Raw genomic sequence first — 21,347 nt, 5'->3', positions numbered from 1 at the left:
TGGCTTTATCTGAAGTCACGTGACTTGCACAAAATGGTTCAAAAGCCTTCAGAGGCTGGTCATTCTGGCAGGTACAAAACTTGGGATCCCTGTACTGAAATAATATGTGTAACACTATTTTTTGAATTTTTTTGGCAAGCCTGGCATTTGAACTCAGGGCTCTTGTGCTTACAAATGCACAGGCAAAGCCTTTATTATTATTGTTATTAATTATTACTATTATTGTTGTTATTATTTTGGTTTGGTTTTCAGATAGAGTGTTGGATTTTTATTTCTCTTAGCCCCAGCTGTTGTCAAATTATAATCTTCAAAAAGAAGCTTCTCTCAGTCAGCTAGAATTACAGACACTCGCCACCATGCCCTATTTAGTGGTTGCAATGGGGGTTGGGGTAGGGAGTGTCTGGCAAACTTTTTTGGCCAGACTTGCCCCAATTCTCCCACTATCTACCTTGCACAGAACTGGGATTACAGACGTAAGCAAACATACTCAGCAATATACCTGCTCTTGATCCTGAAAATATCCTTGTTCACATTCAGTGGGGCAGAGTGCTATCATACTACCTATTCAGGAGGATGTGATCTGAGGATTCTGGTTCAAAGCCAGCCCAGGCTGGAAAGTCCATAACACGCTTATTTGAAACCTACCAGCCAAGATCAAACAAACCAAAAAAATGTGAACCCATGGCTACAATAGCATCAGCCCAGCTACTTGCTAATTCTACCTTGTATGTTACTAAACCAAAGGGACAATTTTTTTGTCAGTCGTGGGGCTTGAATTCAGGCTTCAGGTGTAGTCCTGAGCCTCTTTGTACTCAAGGTTAGTGTTCTACCACTTGAGCCACAGCACCACTTCCAGTTCTTTGGTGGTATATTGGAGCTTAGAGTCTTGTAGACTTTTCTTCCCAGGTTGACTTTGAACTATGATCCTCAGATCTCAGCCTCCTGAGGATTCGGGATGATAGGTAGGAACCACCATTGCCCAACTGGGATCTGTTAAGAATGAACGGCCTTATAAGCTCCAAGCCCTGAGTTCAAATCTCCATGGCACCATAAAGCAGAAAAACAAACCCCTAGCAATAGGGGTTTAAATAGGATGGTTGGTTTACTCCTCATATAAAGACTAAGGACGTGTGTGTGACATGGTTCTGAAATAATAGACTCTCTCTCTGTCTCTCTTGCAGGCAATTTCTCTTTTAACTGAATTAATTTGGGAGAATTTCAGGAAGAGCAAATTGAAACAGATCCTTCTGCCCACACTCAGGGAGCTGCTGTATCTTGTGGCCACTCAGGTGAGACTGTTAGCTGGACTGTCTCATTCTCCCTGACATGTACACACACACTGGGTTCACGCTCTCCCCACAGGGCTACTGAGGGGCCTGAGTAGCATCCGCCACCAGTGCAGCTTCCTGCTTGCTCTCCTCTCTCTCCCCTTTCTCCCTCTCTCTCACCCTTCTCTTTCTCCACTCTCTGTAGGTGTCACTCTTGCTCCTTGGCTAGTGTTCTACCACCTGAGCTATGCCTTCTGTCCCCACAGTCCATTTTATTCACAGTTGGGTGCAGTGCAGCAGATTCTGAAGCCTTGTTCATTTATTTATTTATTGGTTCTGGTCTTGGGGCTTGAACTCAGGGCCTGAGTGCTCTGCCACTAAGCTACCATTCTCCACTTCTGGCTTTTTAAAGCCCATTCCTTGGAGATCAGAATCTCACAGACTTGTCCTGTCTTGGGCTGGCTTTGAACTGCAATCCTCAGATCTCAGGCTCCTGAGTAGCTGGGATGACTTGCGCGTGCTACTAGTGTGGGGCTGGGACTGTCTTTTTATTTTCTCCTTGGATGAGTTCATGTCTGTCTGCCTTACCATCTTTCCTTCCACTTCACATTAGGAGGAGAAAAAGAACTCTTGAGAAAGCTGGCCATGAACACAGTGGTCATGAGATGCCTTTGGGAAGGGATAAGGCTCTGGGCCTGTGTAGACCTCCCCCAAATCCGAATTGCACCTTCCCTTCCCTCCCATCAGGCACTAAGGCACCAGAGAACAGAAAAATGAGTGAGCTTTTGATTTTTATTTCTGTCACAAGGGACTTGGACCCAGGGTTTCTTTTGCTCAAGGCTGGTGTTCTACCTCTTGAACCACAGCACCACTTCCCCGTTACCTGGTGGTTCATGGGAGATCAGAGTATCACAGACATTGCTGTCCCCACTGGCTTTGAACTGCAGTCCTCCAGATATCAACCTCTTGAGTAGCTGGAACGACAGGCATGAACCACCCGCACCTCACATTTTTAAGTTGAGTGTGATTTTGCCTTTGAATGTGTTGGTAAACATGATGTCAATGAGGAGTTCTATGCATTTTTGGTTCAGGAACTCAAACCCAGGGCCTTGGTGCATGTTAAGTGTTGGATGGCATTTTTGAGCTCCCCCTAAATTTTGGACTTTTCAGTTTTTTGCTATTTTGAGATTGGTGAATGCTATTTGCATCATCCCTCCATCTATCCATCTTTTTTTCCCTCCTTCCATCTATCCATGCATTTTCCCTCCTTCCTTCCATCCATCTATCTCCTTTTCTCTCCCTTTCTTTCATTTTTGTGCTTGGGCTTGGGCTTGAACTCAGGACATCCCTCTTTCCCTTGGCTTTTCCCCCTGGGAGGAGAGCCTGGCACTCTCCTTCTTGTACCACACCACCCCTCTCTGCTTTTGGCTGGCTGGCTGGGGAGATGAGTCCCTACCCTGGTTCCTGGGCTCACTGGTGGCTGTGATCTGCCCTGATTGCAGGAAGACCACGTGGTGAACCACATGGCTGCAAAGGTGATGGAGAATGTGTGCACTACAGGGGTTTAGCAGGCCCAGGGCTTCATCATGGGGGAAGTGGGCCCTGCACTGTGGTTCCTCTTCCACCATTACACTGTGGACGCACTAAGGATTACTGCCATATTGGTAAGTTTTGCAGCACCAGTCCAGTTACAACTGCCCGTAACCTACCACTAGCCAAGATGCCAGTGTGCCAATCATGGCCATGTGAGCAACTCTTCTCTGAAAGCTCAGTTGTGAGACTTGGGAATGGAGCTGGGTACCAGTGGCTCATACCTACTTTGCTAGCCAGGAGGCTGAGATCTGGAGAATCACAGTTCAAAGCCAAATTGGCTGGTAAAGTCTGTGAGACTCTTATCTCCAAATGAACCACCAAAAAAAGAAAGAAAGAAAAGCCAAAAATAGAGCTGTGGCTCAAGTGGTCTAGTACCCAGGCCTGTGTGAAAAAGCTTAGAGAGAGTACCCAGGCCCTGAGATCAAGTCTCAGTCCTTGAGCTTGAACTCAGGGCTTTCATGCTGTTCCTAGCCTTTTTGGTTCAAGACTAGTGCTCTACAATTTGAGCCACATTGCCACTTTTGCTATTTTCCCCCCTCCTTTCTGGCTTACTTGAAAGAAGTGTCTGATAGACTCTTCTTCTCTGGGGTAGCTTTGAACCACCATACTCAGATCTCAGTCTCTTGAGAGTACCTGGGATTACAGATGTGTGCAACACCCACCACTGCCCAGCCTGAGAAACTCATTTGAAAAAGCCTCTAAGCTTCTGCAGTCTTTTATTGGCTGTCCGCTGTTTTGTGCACGTGACTCTGGTGACTTGGAGCAGAGGATAATGAGGTGTGAAGATTTGCATGTGTGGCAGTGTACATTTAATAGGCCGGTGGACAAAGACAAGCCATTCTCCACGGATGGATTTAAACCTGGCTAGACGCTCCTCTCCCATGCATATGTCTGATTGTGCAATTTAATGAATCTTGGTATTAAACGTCACTGTGAAAATATTTCAGATAAGGTTGGGAGAATGGGATGCAAATGATTTCCAACTATTAGTCATGTAGTCTTCCTTTGTCCATTGTTGTTTGTATTTCATTACATGGTGACAATTTTCTACATTGGTTTCTGTTCTTTTTTTTTTTTTTTTTGTCAGTTGTGGGGCTTGTACTTGTGGCGTGGCTGGAAATTTCATACCGAGAGTTCAAAGCTACAAATTGATGCTCTATTGGATGGAGATCCCAAGTAGTTAACCCTTGTCATCCCCAAACCCTGAGATCCCAGCTTCACCCTGAGTTCCATTGTGTTCATGTTGATTTAGGGCCTGGGGATTAGCATTTCTTCTTGTCACCTATTTGTTGTCAGGTCTGACATCCTGACTGAGAGATGGTGTTCAAATCCAAGATCTGGACACTAAATAGACTCCTGTATGCTTCAGTAGCTTAGCTTCTAGATGTTTCCAAGAATCAGAGCTTAGAAACATAGGCAGTGGACAGACAAGCTTGGTGGGACATACCTGTAGTCTGGGACATGAGAGACTGAGGCAGGAAGGATTCAAGTTCAAGTCTAAAATGTCTTGCTTGAGCTTGGACCCAAGGTTTTATGTCTGTGTTCATTTCAGTGTGCTTTCTGCTCCATCCCCCCATTCCAATCCTTTTTTTTTTTTTTTTTTTTTTTTTTTTTTTTTTTTTTGGCCAGTCCTGGGCCTTGGACTCAGGGCCTGAGCACTGTCCCTGGCCTCTTCCCGCTCAAGGCTAGCACTCTGCCACTTGAGCCACAGCGCCGCTTCTGGCCGTTTTCTGTATATGTGGTGCTGGGGAATCGAACCCAGGGCCTCGTGTATCTGAGGCAGGCACTCTTGCCACTAGGCTATATCCCCAGCCCCCTTGTTTTTTTTTTGTTGGCTGTGTTACTTGAACTCATGGCCTGGGTGCTGTCCCTGAGCTCTTTGTGTTCAAGGTTAGCACTCTATAACTTAGTGCCACAGCACCACCTCTGGCTTGTTTTTTGCTGGTTCATTGGAGATAAGAATCTCATGGACTTTCCTGCCCAGGTTGGAATCGAACCTTGACCCCAGATCTCAGCCTCCTGCGTAGTTAGGATGATAAGTATAAGCCTTGCGCATCCAGTGTCCCCCACTTATCTTTTGATATACTGTCTTGGTACTTGACAGCTTTCCCTGAGATTTGAACCTCTGTCCCTCTTCCTTGCAGGTCATCACCGATGTCCTGCCTCCATTGGTATCTCTGGTTCTGAGTCAAAATGGTAAGCAAGGTCTGAAGATGCAGTTCAGCTGTTCCACATGTGTGGTGTTACCATCTCTCCATGTTGTCCCTTATTCTTGGCATCGTCCACTTTTTGTCAGTCACAGGACTTGAACTCAGGGCCCAGGTTCTGTGCCTGTGCTCTTCAGCTCAAGGCTAGTACTCTACTACTGGAGCCATAGTATCACTTCTGGTTTTCTGGGTGATTCATTGGAGATAAGAGTCTCATGGACTTTCCTGCCCTAGGCTGGCCACGGACCATGATCCTCCAGATCTCAGCCTTTTTGAGAAGCCAGAATTACAGGTGTGAGCCACCACTCCCAGCTTGCATTTTCTTTTCATTCCTTTCTAGTGGAATGGAGACTCCTGAGCTTGGGGCTCCTGTTGGAAATCCCATCATTCCTTGTGAACGAGGAGCCCAGAGCCGGCAAAGAGGAGACCAACACAGACTTGGAAAGTAGTCTCCTGAGCCTCATCTGAGACGTGTTGCTCCCCTGTGAGTACTGGGCTTCAGTGCTGCAGCAACTTCCACAGGTCTGTCACCCAAGGCCTTCAGCAAGGGGTCAGGCGTATCATGTGTTTTATTTTGTTGGTCCTGGGACTTGAACTCATGGCCTGTGTGCTGTCCCTGAGCTCTTCAGCTCAAGGCTAGTGCTCTGCCACTTGAGCCACAGTGCCACTTCCGGTTTTTTGGTAGGTTTATTGGAGATGAGAGTCTCACAGACTTTCCTATCCTGGCTGTCTTTGAACCCTGATTCTCAGATCTCAGCCTCCTGAGTAGCTGGGATGCCAGGCTATGAGCCACTGGCAGTGGGTTTCTGGTGGGTGTGCTTTGGGGGTGCTGGACTAAGGAAATGCACTGACGGGTTGGCATCTGTGTGCTGCAGGTTCACCTAGGTCCTCATCCAGTCTTATCTGGTCTCTGCATTCACGCTGAAACTCCTAGTGGCCATGATGGAACACAACCCCATGTTCACAAGGTGCTGTGAGTCTCAGTCCTCTCCGCCTCTCCCCTGAGAAAAGCCCCTTCCATGGCCATCACAACTACTCTTCGTGTTGGTCTGTTCCTGGGATTTGAACTCAACTCAAGGCCTGGGGTTTTCTAAGTTAGCTCCACTGCTTGAACCACGTTGCCACTTTGGCTTTTCTGGTGGTTCATTGGTGCTGAGAGTCTCAGAGACTTTGTTGCCCAAGCTGGCTTTGAACTGTAGTCCTCCAGCTCTCAGCCTCTTGAGTAGCTAAGAGTGACAGGTGTGAGGCCCCCAGTGCCGGCTTTTTATTATTTACTTTTAGTTTCCAAAGGTGGGGTTCCAGTCCCGGGTTTTGCTCAGGCTTGCCAAGTCCATTCACTCAGCTATGTCTCTAGCCCAAAAATCATTTCTCTTGATGAGTGAAATCTAACCTGGATGGTTGGGGTTTTGTTAAGGATATTTTTTTCTTCAATTTCATGAGAAAATATTAAATATTAATAATGACAAGGAGTTATATGCTAGCTTTGTAAAAGGACCTTAGTGAATTCTGTGGCTGCTGTCCATTTTTTTTTTAAATTAAAGGCCACTAAAATCCAGTGTACATTAATTTAATAATCCCAGTGTGATGTTCATAGGCCATCTAAGAAAAAAATTATCCAGTGTCTCCCGCTTGACCATGGGATGGGAGTTGGTGAACATTCCTCAACTGGCATGACCTTTTGGATGGCCTTGGTAATAATTATGAATATTGATTGATCCTATTAAATTGTCAATCTATTTGAGTTTGTTTTGTTTTGTTTCATTTTGTTTTTGGTTCCAGACCTGGGGCTTGAACTCATAGCCTTGGGCGCTGTCCCTTAGCTTTTTCACTCAAGGCTGGTGCTCTGCCATGTGAGCCACAGCTCCACTTGTGGTCCTTTTTTGGTGGTTCTTTGGAGATAAGAGTCTCACAGACTTTCCAGCCTGAGCTGGCCTCGAACTATGATCCTCTTATCCTCCTGAGTAACTGGTGTGAGCTACTAGTGGCTGGCACAATTCATTTTCTGTAGGACCAATAAGGCTAAGGTTGTTTTACTTGCAATGAAAACATCTTATTTCTTAATAGCCCAAAGTATTAAGTATAATTAAAAATATGGCTAAAAATAAGCACTGAATCCTATATTTCTCTGTCACAGAGTTTTAGCAATTAAACAGTGGGGCCTCATTGCTCCTAGCAACAGCGTGGGTTTCAATAGACATTACCTTATTGTGCATTTTCTTTTTCTAACAGGGTTGTGGAAGAAAGCAAATTGATCCTGCTCATCTTTGAAGTTATTCTTTTGAAATTTCAAGCAGAACTTTAAAACATTTTTCAGTGTTTGGACTATGTTGTATCGCTTGGGCCTTCTAGCTCTTGGTCTGCATCAAACAGTTCTATGGTGGTTTTTTGTTTTTTTATTTTTTGTGCATACTAGTATTGGGACTTGAACTCAGAGCCTGGGCACTGTCCTTGAGTTCTTCAGATCAAGGCTAGCACTCTACCACTTTGATTCACAGCGCCACTTCCAGTTTTCTGGTGGTTCACTGGAGATAATAGTCTCATGAACTTTCCTGCTTGGGTTGGCTTTGAACTGTGATCCTGAGATTTCAGCCTCCTGAGTAACTGGGAATACAGGCGTGTGCTATGGGTGCATGTTGAAGCACGCTTCTTGTTCAGTGTTGGAACTTGATTTCAAATGCATCTTTGACTGTGGCTCTAACTCTGATCTCTCCATTTTATTTCCATAGCTTTTATGTTTTGACCTCCTCCATAAATCACTTAAATACCAAAACATATAAACAAACCTTATTTTATTGGGGGAGAAAAAAATCTTAATTCATGGCAAGTTTTTTGTTTGTTTTTGCCAGTCCTGGGCGTTGGACTCAGGGCCTGAGCACTGTCCCTGGCTTCTTTTTGCTCAAGGCTATCACTCTGCCACTTGAGTCACAGCGCCATTTCTGGCCGTTTTCTGTATATGTGGTGCTGGGGAATTGAACCCAGGGCTTCATGTATACAAGGCAAGCACTCCTGCCACTAGGCCATATCCCCAGCCCCATGGCAAGTTTTTAATTCTTCCCAATATGTGCCAAGCTATTGTTGTTATGATATTTTAATGCACCTGTTGCCAGACAAACATTGAAAAGCCATTTCAGTGGCACATGCAAACACTAAAATTGTGATGAGTAGTACACCTAGCTCAGAATTATATCGCTTTTGAGCATTTCTGAGGGCAGCTTTAGTGAACCTGTGAAGTCAGGTCTGGCTTAAGAAAGGATTTAGGCATAAAGGCATGAAATTGTGGCTTAGCTCAATCCTGGGAGTGTCTGCTTCCTGTTCACCATTGGTCATACTTGAACTCAGGACCTTGCCCTCTCTTTTGGCCTTCTCTGCTCAAGGCTTGGTGCCCTACCACTTGAGCCACAGCTCCACTTCTGGCTTCTTGCTGCTTCTTGCTTGCTTGGAGATCAAGAGTCTCATGGGCTTTCCTGCCTGGGCTGGCTCAAAACCTCAACCCTTCAGGTCTCAGCCTCCTGAGTAGCTGGGATGACAGACGTGAGCCCCTGGCACATGGTTAGAATTTTTTTTTAGAGTTCTTTATTCTTTTATACATATCTCATCTTTGTGCAATTCAAGGGAATGGCAGATTTAGTTGACCTTTATAATGTTATGACACATGATGTGTGCTTTGCATGTATATGTGTCCATGTTTATTCTGTGTTCTATTTGCTTTCTCTGTATATTTGTAAATAATATAAGATGCAATATAGGTATACAGTTATATTATTTTGGTAGGATGGGGCTTTGAACTCTGGGTATCCTGCTTGCTAGACAGGTGCTCTACCATTTTAGCCATGCTCCCCCTCGCCAGCCCTTTGGCATTTTTCTGGAGTGGAGGCAGTGTTGCCAACAAGTGCAGATTGGCTTCAGTGAGAATGTTCTAGGGCCACTTCAACTGTTGGGATTCTCTACTGTGCTTTGTTCAGCCTTGGGTGACATGGTAATTTGTTAGATAAGTTTGTTTGGAGCAGCACCAGCTTTGAATCTAGGGCCTTATCCGGTGCTTGTTCTGCTGGTGCTTTACCACCTGGGCCATGCCTCCAGTGTGAATTTTTTGGGTGTATGTGTGAACTAGTCTTTCAGGCTTTCTTGCCTGGTCTGGCTTTGAACCTCAGTCCTTGGGATATCAACTTCTTGAGTAGGATTGCAGTGTGTGCTCACAGAAGCACCTGCTACTGTCTCCTCCTTGCTTTCTTCCAGGTGAAATGTCATGCCCCTGGCCGGCTGGGCTGACTTTATGGCTAATGGCTCAGCATGAGGATGGAAGTGTGGCCTGGTTTTATTTCTTTCAGGCCTCCGATCTGCAGGGAGCCCTCTCTTCTCCTTAAGAAAAGTGGGACCCATTTGCGCTGCCCCCCCGAAATTGCCTTTTATGGCAGTTCCAGTGGGCAGAGGCAAAAAGAAAAAGAATCCTAATAGAAATGATTGCGTGAGTGAGGCCGGGTGGGGGCAGGGGGAGTGAGCCTAATGGCTCCTGATGAGATTGAACTCCCTTACCATTTCCATCACCACAGCTTCATTATCTTACCCGATGTTGGGGCTCCCCGCCACTCCCATGAGGAGTTTTTTTGTAGCCACGGATGGACCTGTGAGTTTCATTAAACAAAATAGCAAGTGGAAAAACCACGTTATGGAACCCAGCTCTTTGATTTTAGCTGTTTGATATCCTCACATGTACCATTGCTGAAAGAAGGACCCCTCTTATACAATCACCCCACAAAATAAGCCATGCAATAACCAGATGCAAGAGCCTGGCCTAGGAAAGCAGGGAATGGTAACGCTGGGGTGGAAACAAGGCCCCATTTAGAGGAAGTCTCTGAGGAAATAGGGCTTGCGGGGGGGCGCATGACACCCACATGCAAAGAACACTACAGGACCAGGGAAAGTCATCAGGATTGTGTGCGTGAATAATACGTTATATGATATATCGATTATATAACACAGGATGCATGCCCCCCACATGTGAGGAACACCATAGGACCAGGGAGGGAGAAGTCATCATGACTGTGTTTGTGTGTGTGTATGTGTGTAATACATTATGTGTTTTGAACTTCTGGAGGGTCGGTAGAGGAGGAAATGTGGAGGCGGAAGCCCCGGGCGTGGGGCGTGGAGAAGGGACAAGGTAATAAATAAAAATAAAGAAGTAAATCTTGCCTTCTTGGAGTTGGAAATCCTTTAATGTATGAATAAATGAAATAATTGAATCAAAGAACACATGGTCTCTCTTTCGAGTACATGATTTATAAGGAGGTAAGCTAAAGTAGCTTCAGTGAGATGCTCATCGTCATCTCTCAAAGTGGACCATGAACAGCAGGGAGGGATGTTCAGCTGGACACAGTGTAAAGGAAGTGTTATGAACCATCACAGGCCATGTGAAGGGCATTACTCACAAGCCCTCCCCTCAAAGGTCTGCAGCTCAGCCCACACTCCTACGCTGATATTCTCAGACACCCACCCTAGCTATGTTTGTGTCACAATGAATACCCTCCAGCAGCATTTCCACAACTGATAGATACCCAAGGAAATCATAAAAATAATGAAATAACAAAGCACACACAGCACACCAGGGTCTGGTGTTGCACAGTTGTCATCCCAGCTACTCAAAAGACTGAGATTTAAGGATCACACTTCAAAGCCGACCTGGACAGGAAAGTGCTTGATACTCTCATCACCAATGAACCACTGAAAAGCCAGAAGTGGTGCTGTGGTTCTTTTCTACCTGTCTGCCAGCTTCCAGCCTTTCCTTCTTTCCTTCCAATCTTCACTTCTTTCCCTGCTTTCCCTTTTTTTCATATCCTTCCAATCTTCCTTCTTTCTCATCTGCCTACCTACCTTCTTTTCTCCATTCCATCCTTGATTTCTTCCAACATAACTCCTGCCTTCTCCCATCCTCCTTTGTCTGTTTCTGTCCTTCTCTCAAGTTCCTTCCTTCCTTCCTTCCTTCCTTCTTTCCTTCCTTCCTTCCTTCCTCCCTTCCGTCCTTCCTTCCTTCCTTCCTTCCTTCCTTCCTTCCTTCCTGCCTCCCTTTCTTCCATCCTTCCTCCATTTCTCCCTTCTTCCCTTCCTCCCTTCCTTTCTATTGTTGTTTCTTTTGGTGTACCTGGGTAGATATGAAGTGAATACGTCTTAAGATTCAAGAGGAGCCAATGAAGTTTGACAGCATTCCCAAGACATTTTCATCAAATCTCAACAATGAGTGCCTTAAAGATGTAGGCCGGGGCTGGGGATATAGCCTAGTGGCAAGAGTGCCTGCCTTAAAGATGTAGGCCTCCATGCCAAAATGTGTGGGAGATGAAGAAATAGTTATCTTCCTCTCATGGGGGGGTGCTTCCTTATTTGACATTAATTCCTATGCGCCCTACATATTCTCCAAAATTTGGTCTACGTATTGTTGTCTTTGAAATGTGTCATTGTTGGGGTTTGTATTTGTGGCAGCCCAGGGGATTGAAATCTGGTGCTTGGTGTTTTCCATGGGTTTTTGTAGGTGATGAGTACACTATACTACTTAAGTCAAAGACACACTTCTGGAAAGGAAGAGACAAAAAGGAAGAGTGAGAGAGGGTTCAGGAGAACGACTGAGTGAGATGGAAAGAGGAGAGAGAGATAGGGACAAAGAGAGAATGAGAGAAATGAGAAATGGATGAAGGTGTGAATTTAGGAAGGAAGGAAAGAGGAAGGAAGGTACGAAAGAAGTGGAGAAAAGAAGAAGATACGGAGGCAGGCAAACAGGTAGGGGACTAAGTAGAAAGGAAAAGAAAGGGTGAAATTGTAGGAAAGAAGGACAGGAGTGGAAGGAGAACAAAGAAAGGAAGGGAAAAAGGGAGAACGGAGGTCAATGCTAAGGAGAAGAAAGAGAAACTGAACATAGGAGAAAAGAATGGAAGAAAGGAAAAGAAATGCAAAGGGAGGGAGGAAGGAAGGAAGGAAGGAACAAGGAAATGAAGGAAAAACCCACAGAGATGGAATGTCCCCCCTAGTCTTTGTTGCTGGGGCCTCTCCTGCATCCTTCCCAGCCCCAGGGCAGCGAAGCATCATGGGAATGCCTGGAGGGGTTTCAGGCGACAGGTGGGTGGAAATTGTTTCTGCTTCAGTGTAATTTACATTTCAAAGATCAGTTGGGGAACACGCCCTTAATCCTATCACTTTTGTTTAGGAAGCAGGGTTTGACCTAATCCAGAGAAGGACACCCCTTCTAGTTGTACTGGGTGTGTTTCAATAAGGCCAAGAGTAGCTGCTATCTGATTGGCTGATGTGCACTCCTGAAGGCGGGGCCTGAGGGTATAAAGATACCCAGAGCTCAGAGAACAGCAGCAGAGTCCTGGAGTGACCTGCAGTCAGTGCCTGGCCCTACTGGGATTCAGAGAACCCTGCACACCAGATCCCTATATCATCGAGCAAGATGAACGCCGGGACCCCACCCTTGCTCCAGCGACTCGCCGGGAAAAGTCTGCTGAGCAACCAGGCCCTGGCCACCTCTGCCCTAGACAATCTGCCACTGCTGCTGTTCCCTTCGCTCTTCGTGGAGGCCTACACTGGGGGCCACAGAGAGGTGCTGAAGGCCATGGTGCAGGCCTGGCCCTTCCCCTGCCTCCCCCTCGGGGACCTGGCACAGCCACCAGAACCAGAAACCCTCAAGGCTGTCCTGGGTGGGCTTGAGCTGCTACTGGCCAAAAGGCAGCGCCCCCGTCGGTGGAAACTGCAAGCCCTTGATCTGCAGGGTGAGCACCCAGGGATCTGGACGCTGGGGTACCCTGCCATGGCACAAATGTCCTACCCGGAGGTCCCGCCTGTCAAGCCAAGAGCAAGTCCCTGGACAGGGGTGGCTGAAGAGCAGCCCTTGGTGATCACCATCCACCTGACCATTGACGATGGCGCTCAGGATGATCTCCAAGCCTTCCTGCTCCAGTGGGCCCTGGAGAGGAAAGAACGAGTCCGGCTGTGCTCGAGGGAGCTGCAGATTCTGTGTGACTCCAGCTGTGAAATCCAGAAGGTTCTGTCGGTCGTGAGTCTGGACTCTATCCAGGAACTGCTGGTGAGTGAACTGTGGCATGGAGAAACCATGCAAACCTTTGCTCCTTACCTGAGCCAGATGAAGAACCTCCGCATCCTTACTTTCTGCAATATGCGTGGTGACTTCTACACTCCCAGCTCCCCAGATTCCTCTTATTCCTCTCAATTGGGGGCACATCTGGGGCAGCTGCAGCGTCTCCAGGAGCTGCATATGCGAGACGTCCTCTACCTTGGTGGAAAGCTGCCCGCCATCCTCAGGAGCCTGCCACCTTTGCAGGCCTTGTCTCTGAGCACATGTGACCTTCAGGAAGCTGACCTGAGGTTTCTATCCCAGTGTCCCTGCACCACACAGCTCCAGCACCTGCGGCTGCGGAATTTGTCTATGGATAGCTTCAGTCCCGATCCCCTGAGAGCCCTGTTGGAGCAGGTGGCCGGCACCCTGGAGACCCTGGCCCTGGAGGACTGCAAAATCAGTGATGCCCACGTCTCAGGCTTTTTGCCCACCCTGAGCCAGTGCTCCAAGATCAGCTTCTTCAGTTTCTATGGAAACCACATCTTCATGGACACCCTGCACAGCCTCCTGGGAGTCATTGCCAGGTCGGGCCAGTTGAGCCGAGCGATCTATTCTCCCCCTCTGGAGAGCTACGGGTCCCCGGGGAACATCGACCCTGACAGTTTTACCCAAGTTCTGGCTAGTTTGGCCCAGGCACTGGAAGATGTACGGACAACCCAGAAGGTCCAGATCTGTACCGATTTCTGTCGTTACTGTGACAGTTTCCAGTACTACAGCCTGGGGCCGGATGGTTCCTGGGTGTTCACAGAGGAGGGGCTTCATGGCCTTGGGTAGTCGGTCGCCTTTCTCTGGGAATTTCATCTCAGCATCACAACGAATGCTGGGCCATAAGAGAGTTCTCCACCTGGGCAGATCTCCACGTTCCATGTGTGCGGAAGAGAAACGACCGGTCGTCCTGAGCTTTTCGATTCAACTGTAGTTCTGGAAACCAGGAACTTCTGTGCCCTCTGCAGATTCCTGTGTCATGTGCACAGTCCGTCAAGAGTCTGGAATGAATGCCCTCTGGAAAGAATTAGAGCACAGTCTTGTTTCTCCAAATTGTTGCGATCAAACCTCCAGATCCTGGTGCCGCCACGTGACAGGGTACAGTTCAGTGTTTCCACCCATCATTTCAATGCAAAAAGAGAGGAAACAAAAGGCATGAATACGAAGATGTCATTTCTCAGGATACCACAATCAGAGGAATGTTCCTGCGTAGAATCTGAACTCCTCAACCAATTAGAGATCCAAGGAACATGGTTCAAAATCAGCCTCGCTTGCAATGTGTATGAGACTCTCATCTAAAACAAACCTCCAGAAAACTAGCAGTAGAACGATGAGCAAACAAGGGAGAGTGCTGGCCTTGAGCAAGTGAGTTTAGGGACAGTGCTCTAGCTCAGGTTTGAAAAGCGAATCCACCAAAAAAAAAAAAAAATTAGTCATTCAGCCACAGGCTGCTTGTTCACACTGCTAATTGTAACTATTCAGGAAGCTGAGATCTGAGGATCACAGTTCAAAGCCAACCAAGCCTGATCCCCTGAGGTTTGGTTTTTTGTTTTGTTTTGTTTTGAAATCTCCAATGAACCATGAAAATCCCAGAAGGGGAGTTTTCGAGTCTCATGGTAGAGGGCCAACATTGAATGGAAAGAGCTGAGGAATAGCCAGAGCCTAGGCCATGAATTCATTTGTCAGGGCTCCTACCCACAAACCAGCCAAATGATGAAAGAATGTGGTTCATCATTGGAGTTGTTTTCAACATGCGACATGAAATGATGATGCCTTTGCCTCTTATCTTTCTTTCCTGTTGCTCTGACACCTGATAGCATGTTATATGATTTCAGTACCCTGGATACTGTATATATCTGTGTCTCAACTATGGAAGGGAAAGGGGATACCAAAACCAAGAGATAAAGGACAAAAAGACAAACTGCTGCAGCAGTAATACTTGCAAACCAATATGGTGTAAATGACCTGTAGAACTCGTGCGGGGTTGGTGGAGGAGGAAATGCAGAGGTGGAAGCCCCGGGGTTGGGGATGCGGAGGAGGGACGAGGTAAAAAATACAAATAAAGAAAAAAATATTGCCTTCTTGGAGTTGGAAATCCTTTATTGTATGAATAAATGAAATAATTGGATCAAAGAACACACGGACTCTCTTTCGTGTACATGACTTATAAGGAGGTAACCTAAAGTAGCTTCAGTGAAATGCTCCTTGTCATCTCTCAAAGCAGACCATGACCAGCAGGGAGGGATTGTCAACTGGACACAGTGTAAAGGAAGTGTTATGAACCATCACAGGCCAAGTGAAGGGCACCGCCCACCCTCCCTCCCCTCATAGTTCTGCAACTCAGCCCACACTCCCATGCTGATATGCTCAGACACCCACCCTAGCTATGTTTGTGTCACAGTGAATCCCCTCTGACTGCACTTCCACAACTGATAGATACCCAAGAAAATCATAAAAATAATGAAATAACAAAACACACACAGTACACCATGGTCTGGTGTTGCACACTTGTCATCCCAGCTACTCAAAAGACTGAGATTTGAGGATCACACTTCAAAGCCGACCTGGACAGAAAAGTGCTTGACACTCTCGTCACGAATGAACCACTGAAAAGCCAGAAGTGGTGCTGTGGTTCTTCTCAACCTGTCTGCCAGTTTCCAGCCTTTCCTTTTTCCTTCAAAAGTTCGCTTCTTTCCCTGCTTCCTTTTTTTTCATTCTTCTATTCCTCCGGCTTTCATGTCTGCCTGCTTTCCTTGCTTTCTCTATTCCTTCCTTGCTTTCTTCCAACCTAACTCCCTGCCTCCTCCCACCCTCCTTTGTCTGTTTTTGTCTTTCTCTCTCTGATGTTCATTCCTTCCTTCCTTGTTCTTTCTCTTTCTCTTTCTTTCTTTCTTTCTTTCTTTCTTTCTTTCTTTCTTTCTTTTTCCTTCCTTCCTTCCTTCCTCCTTCCTTCCTTCCTTCCTTCCTACCACCCTCCCTTCCTCCCTTCCTTTCTATTGTTGTTTCTTTTGGTGTACCTGGGTAGATATCAAGTGAATACATCTTAAGATTCAAGAGGAGCCAATGAAGTTTGACAGCATTCCTGTGACATTTTCATCAAATCTCAACACTGAGGGCTTTGAAGATGTAGGCCTCGATGCCAAAATGTGTGGGAGATGAAGAAATAGTTCTCTTGCTCTCATGGGAGGTGCTTCTTTATTTGACATTAATTCCTATCCCCCCTATATTTTCTCCAAAATTTGGTCTAGGTATTGTTGTTTTTGAAATGTGTCATTGTTGGAGTTTTGTATTTGTGGCAGCGCTGGGGATTGAAATCTGGGGCTAGGTGTTTTCCATGGGTTTTTGTGGGCGATGAGCACACGCCACTACTTAAGTCAAAGACACACTTCTGGAAAGGAAGAGACAAAAAGGAAGAGAGAGTAAGAGAGGGTCCAGGAGATAGACAGAGGGAGAGAGAGAGAAAGAGGAGAGAGAGAGAGAGAAAGACAGAGAGACAAAGAGAGAATGAGGGAAATGAGGAATGGATGAAGGTGTGAATTTAGGAAGGAAGGAAAGAGGAAGGAAGGTACGAAAGAAGTGGAGAAAAGAAGAAGATACGGAGGCAGGCAAACAGGTAGGGGACTAAGTAGAAAGGAAAAGAAAGGGTGAAATTGTAGGAAAGAAGGACAGGAGTGGAAGGAGAACAAAGAAAGGAAGGGAAAAAGGGAGAACGGAGGTCAATGCTAAGGAGAAGAAAGAGAAACCGAACATAGGAGAAAAGAATGGAAGAAAGGAAAAGAAATGCAAAGGGAGGGAGGAAGGAAGGAAGGAAGGAACAAGGAAATGAAGGAAAAACCCACAGAGATGGAATGTCCCCCCTAGTCTTTGTTGCTGGGGCCTCTCCTGCATCCTTCCCAGCCCCAGGGCAGCGAAGCATCATGGGAATGCCTGGAGGGGTTTCAGGCGACAGGTGGGTGGAAATTGTTTCTGCTTCAGTGTAATTTACATTTCAAAGATCAGTTGGGGAACACGCCCTTAATCCTATCACTTTTGTTTAGGAAGCAGGGTTTGACCTAATCCAGAGAAGGACACCCCTTCTAGTTGTACTGGGTGTGTTTCAATAAGGCCAAGAGTAGCTGCTATCTGATTGGCTGATGTGCACTCCTGAAGGCGGGGCCTGAGGGTATAAAGATACCCAGAGCTCAGAGAACAGCAGCAGAGTCCTGGAGTGACCTGCAGTCAGTGCCTGGCCCTGCTGGGATTCAGAGAACCCTGCACACCAGATCCCTATATCATCGAGCAAGATGAACGCCGGGACCCCACCCTTGCTCCAGCGACACGCCGGGAAAAGTCTGCTGAGCAACCAGGCCCTGGCCACCTCTGCCCTAGACAATCTGCCACTGCTGCTGTTCCCTTCGCTCTTCGTGGAGGCCTACACTGGGGGCCACAGAGAGGTGCTGAAGGCCATGGTGCAGGCCTGGCCCTTCCCCTGCCTCCCCCTCGGGGACCTGGCACAGCCACCAGAACCAGAAACCCTCAAGGCTGTCCTGGGTGGGCTTGATCTGCTACTGGCCAAAAGGCAGCGCCCCCGTCGGTGGAAACTGCAAGCCCTTGATCTGCAGGGTGAGCACCCAGGGATCTGGACGCTGGGGTACCCTGCCATGGCACAAATGTCCTACCCGGAGGTCCCGCCTGTCAAGCCAAGAGCAAGTCCCTGGACAGGGGTGGCTGAAGAGCAGCCCTTGGTGATCACCATCCACCTGACCATTGACGATGGCGCTCGGGATGATCTCCAAGCCTTCCTGCTCCAGTGGACCCTGGAGAGGAAAGAACGAGTCGGCTGTGCTCGAGGGAGCTGCAGATTCTGTGTGACTCCAGCTGTGAAATCCAGAAGGTTCTGTCGGTCGTGAGTCTGGACTCTATCCAGGAACTGCTGGTGAGTGAACTGTGGCATGGAGAAACCATGCAAACCTTTGCTCCTTACCTGAGCCAGATGAAGAACCTCCGCATCCTTACTTTCTGCAATATGCGTGGTGACTTCTACACTCCCAGCTCCCCAGATTCCTCTTATTCCTCTCAATTGGGGGCACATCTGGGGCAGCTGCAGCGTCTCCAGGAGCTGCATATGCGAGACGTCCTCTACCTTGGTGGAAAGCTGCCCGCCATCCTCAGGAGCCTGCCACCTTTGCAGGCCTTGTCTCTGAGCACATGTGACCTTCAGGAAGCTGACCTGAGGTTTCTATCCCAGTGTCCCTGCACCACACAGCTCCAGCACCTGCGGCTGCGGAATTTGTCTATGGATAGCTTCAGTCCCGATCCCCTGAGAGCCCTGTTGGAGCAGGTGGCCGGCACCCTGGAGACCCTGGCCCTGGAGGACTGCAAAATCAGTGATGCCCACGTCTCAGGCTTTTTGCCCACCCTGAGCCAGTGCTCCAAGATCAGCTTCTTCAGTTTCTATGGAAACCACATCTTCATGGACACCCTGCACAGCCTCCTGGGAGTCATTGCCAGGTCGGGCCAGTTGAGCCGAGCGATCTATTCTCCCCCTCTGGAGAGCTACGGGTCCCCGGGGAACATCGACCCTGACAGTTTTACCCAAGTTCTGGCTAGTTTGGCCCAGGCACTGGAAGATGTACGGACAACCCAGAAGGTCCAGATCTGTACCGATTTCTGTCGTTACTGTGACAGTTTCCAGTACTACAGCCTGGGGCCGGATGGTTCCTGGGTGTTCACAGAGGAGGGGCTTCATGGCCTTGGGTAGTCGGTCGCCTTTCTCTGGGAATTTCATCTCAGCATCACAACGAATGCTGGGCCATAAGAGAGTTCTCCACCTGGGCAGATCTCCACGTTCCATGTGTGCGGAAGAGAAACGACCGGTCGTCCTGAGCTTTTCGATTCAACTGTAGTTCTGGAAACCAGGAACTTCTGTGCCCTCTGCGGATTCCTGTGTCATGTGCACAGTCCGTCAAGAGTCTGGAATGAATGCCCTCTGGAAAGAATTAGAGCACAGTCTTGTTTCTCCAAATGGTTGCGATCAAACCTCCAGATCCTGGTGCCGCCACGTGACAGGGTACAGTTCAGTGTTTCCACCCATCATTTCAATGCAAAAAGAGAGGAAACAAAAGGCATGAATACGGAGATGTCATTTCTCAGGATACCACCATCAGAGGAATGTTCCTGCCTAGAATCCTAGCTCCTCAACCAATTAGAAATCCGAGGATCACGGTTCAAAATCAGCCTTGTTTGCAACGTGCGTGAGACTCTCATTTAAAACAAACCTCCAGGAAACTAGCAGTGAACGTTGAGAAAACAAGGTAGAGCGCTGGCCTTGAGCAAAAGAGTTTAGGGTCAGTGCTCTAACTCAGGGTAGAAACAAGAATCCACCAAAAAAAAAAAAAAAAAAAAAAAAAGATAGTCATTAAGGCACCGGCTGCTTCTTCATATGGCTAATTGTAACTACTCAGGAGGCTGAGATCTGAGGATCACAGTTCAAAGTCAGCCGAGCAAGATGCTATGAGGTTTGGGTTTATTTTTTTTTTAAATCTCAAATTAACCACGAAAATCCTGAAAGTGGAGTTTCTGAGTCACATGGTAGAGGGCCAACCTTGAATGGAAAGAGCTGAGGAATAGCCAGAGTCTAGGCCATGAATTAATTTCTCAGTACTCCCACCCACAAAGAAGCCAAGCAGAAAAACTGAAAGAACATGGTTTTATCATTGTAGTTGTTTTCAACATGCGACATGAAATGATGCCCTTTTCCTCTGATCTTTCTTTCCTGTGAGTTTCACCCCTTATATCCTGTTAAATTATTTCAGTACCCTGGATACTGTATATATGTGTGTTGCAAGTTGGAAGGGAAAGGGGATACCAAAACCAAGAGACAAAGGACAAAAAGACAAACCCATGCAGCAGCAATACTTACAAACATATATGATATAAATGAACTGTAGAACTCGTGGGGGGGGGTCATGAAGAAGGAGGAAATGGGGAGGCAGAAGGCCAGGGGGTGGGGGTGCGGAGGAAGGAAGAGGTAAAAAATACAAATGAGAAAAAGTCTTGCCTTCTTGGAGTTGGAAATCCTTTATTGAATGAATAAATGAAATAATTGAATCAAAGAACACATGGACTTTCTTTTGTGTACATGGTTTATAAGGAGGTAATCTAAAGTAGCTTCACTGAAATGCTCCTTGTCATCTCTCAAATAAGACCATGAACAGCGGGAGGGATTGTCAGCTGGACACAGTGTAAAGGAAGTGTTATGAACCCTCCCAGGCCATGTGAAGGGCACTTCCCACCCGCCCTTCCTTCACAAGTCTGCAGCTCATCCCATACTCCTACACTGATATCCTCAGACACCCACCCTAGCTATGTTTTTGTCACAATGAATCCTCCTCTGGCCACACTTCCCCAGGGCATATATTCCCACGAAATCATAAAAATAATGAAATAACAAAGCACACACAACACACCAGGGCCTGCTGTTGCACACTTGTCATCCCAGCAACTCAAAAGGCTGAGATTTGAGGATCACAGTTAAAAGCCTACCTGGACAGGAAAATGGTTGACACTCTCGTATCCAATAAACCACTGAAATCCAGAAGTTGTGCTGTGGTTCTTCTTTACCTGTCTGCCAGCTTCCAGCCTTTCCTTCTTTCCTTCCAATCTTCACTTCTTTTGCTGCTACCTTCTTTTTTTATATCCTTCCATGCTTCCTTCTTTCTCTTCTGCCTGCCTTCTTTGCTTTCTCCATTTTTTACTTGCTTTCTTCCACCATAACTCCCTGCCTCCTCCAATCCTCCTTTGTCTGTTTCTGTCTTTCACTCTCTCATGTCCTTCCTTCCTTCCTTCCTTTTTTCTTTCCTCCCTTCCTTCCTCCTTTCCTTCCTGCCTTCTTCCCTCATCCCTTCTTTCCAAAAATATTTCAATTATGATACATATAAGGAAAACACTGCCAGTTAAGATAGGATGCATAAAAATATCACCCTTATGATATTATTCTCACAATTTGGAAGTTTCTTGGGTTTACCAGATAGTCAGGACAGGGGACTTGGCCTGACTATGGGAGACAATGAATTTCTTAAAAAGAGAAAGATTTTTCTCCAGGGGCTGGCAAATAATTTGAGACTCAAGATTTTCAGCTGGGTCATGCCATTTGCCACTATTATCCTAAATTGTGTGTATGTGTGAGTGTGTTTG

Source organism: Perognathus longimembris, chromosome 18 (genome assembly GCF_023159225.1).
Source record: "Perognathus longimembris pacificus isolate PPM17 chromosome 18, ASM2315922v1, whole genome shotgun sequence".
Lineage (NCBI taxonomy): Eukaryota > Metazoa > Chordata > Mammalia > Rodentia > Heteromyidae > Perognathus > Perognathus longimembris.
Note: the sequence above shows the minus strand (reverse complement) of the source record.